Here is a 7,628-nt window from a genome sequence, read left to right as displayed (position 1 = left end):
CAAAAATAGTAACCCCAGGAGAAGCTCCTTTTTTTTTTTTCAATGCTGAAAGCAAATACTTTTCCATCCAAAATAGAAGTTGATGTAACAGATTTGACCTTTCTTGCTGTCAGCTGTTGACCCAGCAGCACCACCATATTCACCATGTCCTCAAGTGCCACATCCACGTATTTTTTGAATGCTTCCAAGGGTGGTGACTCCACCACTGCCCTGGGCAGCCTGTTCCAGGGCTTTATAAGCCTTTCAGTTAAAATTTTTCCTAATGTCCAATCTAAATCTGCCCTGGCACAACTTGAGGCCATTTTCTCTTGTCCTGTCCTTAGTTTGTCTGGGAGAAGAGACTGATACCCTGTTCCAGATTGCAAGGCAAGATGTTTTTATTACCATCAGTATGGCAGTTGTCTTTTGTCAAGTGGGCAGTTTGCCTTATCTCTCTCTCTGAGTGACCACAATCACTCCTCCCTTGGGAGGGGACATTGCTGATAACAGCTATTGAATGTCACTGCATGGCTGATAAGAACTACAGCATCCCATTGGCAGATGTGAGCTCAGAGGGAGGAGCCAAGCATTCCTACCCAGATATAATCCAGAGGTTTGAGACACCAGCACGGCTTCTCCACTGGATTCCCCAGAGGAACAGCAGCTGCCTCTCCTCCCACTGGATCTTCAGAGGAAGAATACATCCTTCTCTACAGGATCCCTGCTCCAGCAGAACCACCCCTGACACTGCAGGAGGGCTGAGCCCCAATTCCAATGGGCCTGCTGCCAGCACCCTGACCCACAGGGTGTCAGGCTGGGTTCTGACTCTGTCAGTGTTGTTCATGTGTACTGCATTGTTTATTTTATCCTTTTACTTTTTTTCCCTCCCTATTAAAGAACTGTTATTTCCTGCTCCCATATTTTTACCTGAGAGCCCCTTAATTTAAAATTTATAGCAATTGGGAGGGGTGGGGAGGGTTTACATTCTCCATTTCAGGGGAGGCTCCTGCCTTCCTTAGCAGATTCCTGTCTTTCCAAATATCCCCTCCCTCCAACCTTCCCCAGGGAGTTCTAGAGAGCAAGAATATGCTTTTCCTCCAGCTGAGGGTCTTGCACTGATTATTTCTGTTTCAAGGACTGATGGTTTGATCTTTCCCCTGTCTCCAGAGTATGCTGCACTCCTTACCTGGAGTCAGGGCTGGAGTCTTCACCTTGATCCAAACAGGCCAATTGTCCCCACTTGAGGAGGACAATATCACAATATCAAAGCTGGGAGCCAGTGCTGTGCTGGCTTTTAATGACCACAGCTATGTTCTCAGAGCAGAGCAGCCTGCATGTGGCCAAAGCAGCAAAATTAAGCTCACCCCCCAGCCCCCATCCCCAGCCAAAAATGAAAAGTACAGCAAGGTTGGAGGGGAGATGGCCCACCTGTGTGTCCTCCCTGCCTGTCTGCAGCACAGCCATGGCCTGGCTGCCTCTCAAGGAGTTTCCTCCCCATTCTGCCCAGTCCTGTTCCTCAGTGATGGGGAAAGAAGGGGAGCAGGGGACAAGGGGGACACTGGCAGCAGTTAGTCAATCTTGATAAATTTTTTTCCATAAATTTATGTCCACTTGTAGCTCAAAATACACAGCATTTAAATGATCAGCAGTGAAACAAAACTCAAAATTTAGCAGGGCAAGGTTTCAGCAGCTCAAATGTTCTTCTTTGGTCCGTTTCAGGACTTATTTTTCCAGTTGACATTTTCTTCCTCTTTTGGGCTGAAAAGAAATGGATATGAAACACGGAAAACACACCTGAACTGGAGGAATATTTCTCTGTGCTTCTGAATGGCTCATTTCCCAGGCTGCCAGCCACCCACCCAGCTCTTTGCTCAGTCCCTTTGGGCCCGAGCAGCCTGCCAGCAGCTCATTTCTGCATTCCCAGCCCTGCAAAAGGCAGCTGCTGTTCCCACCAAGGCCTGAGCTCACAGTGGGATGCCCCAAGAAGCTCCTTTCTGATAAGACACTGCTGGCTGCAGGGCAGGAGGGCTCTGCACAGGGATCTGGCCAGGCTGGCTCCATGGGCTGAGGCCCAGCCAGGCCCTGTCCTGGGGCACACCAAGCCCTGCAGCTCCAGGCTGGGCAGAGGGGCTGGAAAGGGCCTGGTGGGAAAGGCCCTGGGGGTGCTGCTCACCAACAGCTCAACAGGAGCCAGGTGTGCCCAGGTGGGCAAGAGGCCAAGGGCACCTGGCCTGTCCCAGCCATGGTGGGGCCAGCAGGACCAGGACAGTGACTGTCCCCTGCCTGAGCACTGCTGAGGCCACTCCTCAAATCCTGTGTGCAGCTCTGGGCTCCTCATGACAAGAAACACATTGAGGGGCTGGAGCATCACTTTGGCCACCCAGCAGAGCACCCAAGAGTGCTTCCCCCGAGCCTGTAAGGAAAAAGATTCACTCAGGACCTGTGTCCTGCTGACCAAGGAATGTGAAGCAGAGACACAGAGCAGCCGTTCCCTCTCGCAGACATCTTTTCATTAAAAATCTTTTCTTAAGATTTTTTCCTCCTGAGAAGCTGAAAGGCCTCAGAAACAAAATGTAAACAATGATTATCTGCTGCTGTGGAATGCAACAGGTGCATCTGGGATTGGTCTCATGTAGATGTTCGTAATTAATGGCCAATCACGACACAGCTGGCTCTCTCTCTGTCCGAGCCACAAACCTTTGTTATTCATTCTCTTCTATTCTCAGCCTAGCTGAGAACTTTTCCTTCTATTCTTTTAGTATAGTTTTAATGTAATATATATATTAAAATAATAAATCAGCCTTCTGAAATACGGAGTCAACATTCTCATCTCTTCCCTCATCCGAAAACCCCTGTGAACACCGTCACAATTCCCTGTCCTGAGTTGGGCTGTGAAGCCCTGACACTGCCAATACTGTCCCTCAGGAGCAGGAGGAGGTGCTTTAGATGCTGCAAGTTGGCACGAGGGGTGCAGCAGAAGAGGCTTTGTGCAGGTGTCTGTCTTGGCTGTAACTCTGTGTTACATAAAAGCGATGCAGTTTTCTGTGCAGACAAAGCCTTTTCTGGCTGGGAAGGGCAGATGAGAGATGCAGGTTTGGGAGAGCACCAGGGACAGGAAGGGGAGGGTTGGGATCTCTGACTCAGCCCTCGTCACTGGGAATTTCAGCAGCTGCAGAAAGCTCTCCTGAACCTTGTGGAGCAGTGACTTAAAACTCCCCACAGCCATCAGGACAATTCCCAGCTGTAGCTGCAGCAAATGTGCTGTACTGAGCCCTGGACATCCCTCTCTCCCTTGGGATGCGTTGAGGAAAGCAAACCATTTTGTCACTCCTGCTTTCCTCACAGAGCAGAAGATGAAGCCCACCTTAGACTGAGCACTGCTCCAGCTGGACACCAGGAAGGCAGTCCTGGATAAGCCTATCCCTGTATTTCTGCCTCCTGCAGGCAGTTGCTAACCAGGATTGTGGAAGATTTGGGGCCAGATGAAACAGCTGAATGGGTCGCTGAGGAGAGCAAAGCATCTCCACGTGGCTGCACTGAATTTGCAGCTTATTCACATGAACAATGCCAGCAGGGCTGCTCTCAGCTTGGGTTATGTCTTGTTTGGAAAGACAAAAGAGGGCAGGAGTTTCTCTTGAAATGGAAAATATAAACCCCTCCCTCCAAACTGTTAAAATTTTGAAATTAAGGGGCTCTCAGGGAAAGGTATGGGAATAGGAATAACAGTTCTTTAGTAGGGAAAAGAAAAAAAATAAAAATGCAGCAATACAAAATAAAAATATGAATAATACAAAATAGTACAAAATACAAAATAATACAATAATACAAATAAATAATATAAATAAATATAAATAATACAAATACAATAATACAAAAATTTACAAAAAAAAAAAAGTACATAAAACAACCACTGCCAGAGTGAGAGCAGTCCCTGCCCCCTGTGTGCCAGGGCGGTGTCCCAGCCCCATGCCATGGGGGCTCAGCCCTCCTGCAGTGCCAGCTGTGGCTCTGCTGCAGCAGGGATCCTGCACAAGGGGGGAGTTTTCCTCTGCAGCTCCAGGGCTGCTGCAGATGGGCCTGGGCTCCCTCTGGCCATGCAGGGCAGCAGAAAGCTGCTCCTCTGGCAGTGCAGGGGGCAAAGGCTGCTGTGCTGTGCCAGGCTCAGATTGGATCCAGGCAGGAATGCTTGGCTCCTCCCCTGGGCGGAGCATCTCCCCATGGGATGCTGGGATTGGCTCAGCCCTGCAGGGACACTCAGTGGCCATGGGCAGCAGAGATCTCCTGGAGGAGATCTGTCTCATGGAAGAGATAAATAAAACTGCCCAATGAACAGAGGATAACTGCCCCAGCTCTGACAGATGGCAAATAAAACACGCACCCCTGGCCACAATTTGCATTTGTAACCTAAGACAGTTAGGAAGCATTTATTTTGGGGTTATGAGAGTTACGATGTTTTCCTCAGACTAATTCAACAATGGGAGTTACATCATCCCCATGGTATTTCCCTGTGTCTGATGAAATGCACTTAAAAGCCTGGGTTTAAATCACTTGTTGATTTTTGGGGCACATTGGTTTAATTATATTGGTTTAAAAAGCAAGGTCTTCAGCATGCCAGATGCTCCTGTGAAAAAGTTACTCTTTGTCTAGTTATTTCACTAGAATTATGCTGGTGCAAACACTCCACTGAGAACATAGGAAAAAAGAACAGGAAACGACCAAGAGAAGTAACCTAGACCAAATCAAGCAGTCATCTAGTCAAACTCCTCCAGAATTTATGAATCTATTTTTATTATTTGTATTTGTATTACTTGTATTGTTTATATGAAGGCACTTGTCCAATATAAATAATACAAATTATTTTGTATTATGTGAGGAGGCCCTGGCACAAGGTGTCTAGAGCGGGAAGTGTCCATCCTTGGGAGTGTCCAAGGCCAGGCTGGACAGGGCTTGGAGAAACCTGGGACACTGGAAGGTGTCCCTGCCCATGGCAGGTGGGGGAACAAGGTTGTTTCCAACCCAAAACTCTCTGTGATTGTCTGGTTCTCTGAAGTCAGCCCAAAACAGCACAGGGCTGTCCAAGCTGCATTGGGAAACCACAGTGTGATCCTCACCTAGTCTCCCCAGCTGGGGTGCAACCTTCAGAGAACACCATCAGCAATTCCAGGGGTTTCTTTGGGTCCTGGATTCAGCACTGACCAAACCTCAGACACCCATGAACATGTTAAGCAGTGGGCATAGGAAGACAGCAAGTTAATTCAGTTGTATTACAGCTGAGGTAGATTTAGATCTCTACAAAGTCTGGCACTGGTTCCTATTTTTCACCCAAAGTGTTCTCTTCAATCTTAAAAATGGCTTTGATATGTGCTGAGTAGCAGAGAGGCTGTGATCAATTTGTTAGAATGAGTTTATTAAAGAAGAGAGTCCTCAGAAGAAGAAATTGGGAACATGGCACCTGTAATTATCTCTGTCAATTGAGATGGATTCTGAAAACCTGAGCTTCCCCTCCAGCTTTGCTGCAGCTCTGATCTATCACACACAGGCTGCAGCTCTCAGCTCTGCTCCTTGATCTGCTTCTCTCCCCTGAGCACTGGGAATTCCTTCCTCTCCCCTCCCCACCATGCCATACATAAAAAACCCAAATATGCCAAAACTGATCAAAATTTTCCTTTTTCCGGTTAACCCAACCTATGTGCAAGTTTGTGTCTAATTTCACAAACAGCTTCAGCCAAATGTATGCAGGATTAGTTTTGACATCAAGCTGAAATGTTTTGAAATTGCTTTTTTTAAACTTTTAACACTGAAATAAATTCTGTTTAGCCTAACATTAAAAACCAGAGGAGATGATAAAGGACATTTTTCTCTTCCTGTTGAAGCCACCACTTAGGCCTGACTTAGTTTTGCCAAAGTGGTTGACCCAAATTCCCTCTGCTTTCTTTGGGTTCAGCCACTCACATGAAAAATAGTCTGTGCAGCCAGTTGTAATTCACACATCTCTGCTGCTTTCTTGCCTTCTGCCCTGCCTTTCCTCCTGCAAGGGCTGTTCCCTCCTTTCCCCACCTGGTTTGGTGCCAGCCCCCACTAAATCTCCCCTTGTTTTGGGATACAGCCCCTTCTCTCAAGGCTGTTCCTCTGTGGAGGGCCATTTAACTGTTTGGCATAATTCCCTTTATTTCCAGCACCACAAATGTGTGTTCACATCACAGGAATGAATAATGGATGCTAATAATGCACAATTAATTCCCCATAAGTTACAGTGTCAGCACCAGCAGTGGGAGCAGCGCAGGGCAGTTCCCCATCCCCCTGCGGCTCCTGGGGAGGGTTTGGTGAGAGCCAAGGAGCCTCCCACATCACCAGGGAGGGTCTGGGGCAGGAGGAGAGGCTGTCCCTGTGCTCTCAGAGCAGAGGCAAGGCTGGCAACAGCAGAGCCAGGAGCTGAGGTACTCCCACATGGCACTGTGTGAAACTGGGATCCCTTCCTCCCCTGCCTCCTCCTTATCCTCCCGAGGCAGGACAGGACAGCAGATCAGCACCAGCTGTTCTCCAAACTCCTGCTGCTGCCAGGAGGGTCCTGGCTGAGCCTCATCCCTCCTGCTTAATCACATTTGTTCCCCATGTCCCCATCACTCAGGCTGGCACTCACACATGACAGCTTTGATCTTCCCAGCCCTGCTGAGGGAAGCCTGGCAGGGCCAGGGCTGCCTGCTGGGGACCATTAAAGCCCACTTGTTACTGTACCCGATGGCTGGGGCTCTTTGCACCGAGTCCAAGAGGCTGGGTTAGCCTTGGGCATGAGCAGGAGTGGCTCCCAGAGCCCCCAGTGCCTGTGCTGCCAGCCAGGGAGCACCCACCTCCTCCCTTTTCCACTGGGCATCAGCAAAACCACAGTTGGACTCTGCCTGGGAGCGGCCAGAGGGATGTGAGGGGAAAGGAGGATCCAGAATAAAGCTGCTTCACCTTCCTGAGTGCCCCTGGCTGTGCCCAGGTAATAATTCCTGCCCATGGGAATGGGGGAATTGTCACAGACATCTTTTATGAAAAATCCTTTCCTTATGATTTTTCCTCCTGAGAAGCTGGGAGGCCTCAGGAACAAAATGTAAACAATGGTTATCTGCTGCTGTGGAATGCAACAGGTGCATCTGTGATTGGTCTCATTGGTTGTTTCTAATTAATGGCCAATCACAGTCAGCTGGCTCAGACTCTCTGTCCAAGACACAAGCCTTTGTTATTCATTCTTTCTTTTTCTATTCTTAGCTAGTCTTCTGATGAAATCCTTTCTTCTATTCTTTTAGTATAGTTTTAATATAATATATATCATAAAATAATAAATCAGCCTTCTGAAACATGGAGTCAGATCCTCATCTCTTCCCTCATCCTCAGACCCCTGTGAACACGGTCACAAAATTTCTCCAAGAGGGGCTCTTCTGAAGATGGGCTGAAAGAAAGAAAGGGAGTTTTTTAAACCAAGTCTCCAAAGCAGGGAGCCCATAGAAGAAATTCCCCGTAAGAGGGACCTGACCCTGAGTTAAGCTGAGGATCCCACACGTTTCCTGTGCTGACCTGCAGGTCCCAGAGGTGCTCCCACCCTCCCAGAGCTGGCAGGGCTCCCAGCCCAGCCCCACCATGGCAAACTGCTCATTGCCCAGCCTTGG

The sequence above is a fragment of the Melospiza melodia genome, chromosome 16 (genome assembly GCF_035770615.1).
Source record: "Melospiza melodia melodia isolate bMelMel2 chromosome 16, bMelMel2.pri, whole genome shotgun sequence".
Classification (NCBI taxonomy): domain Eukaryota; kingdom Metazoa; phylum Chordata; class Aves; order Passeriformes; family Passerellidae; genus Melospiza; species Melospiza melodia.
The sequence above is the reverse complement of the archived record's forward strand: the minus strand, read 5'-3'. Positions refer to the sequence as shown.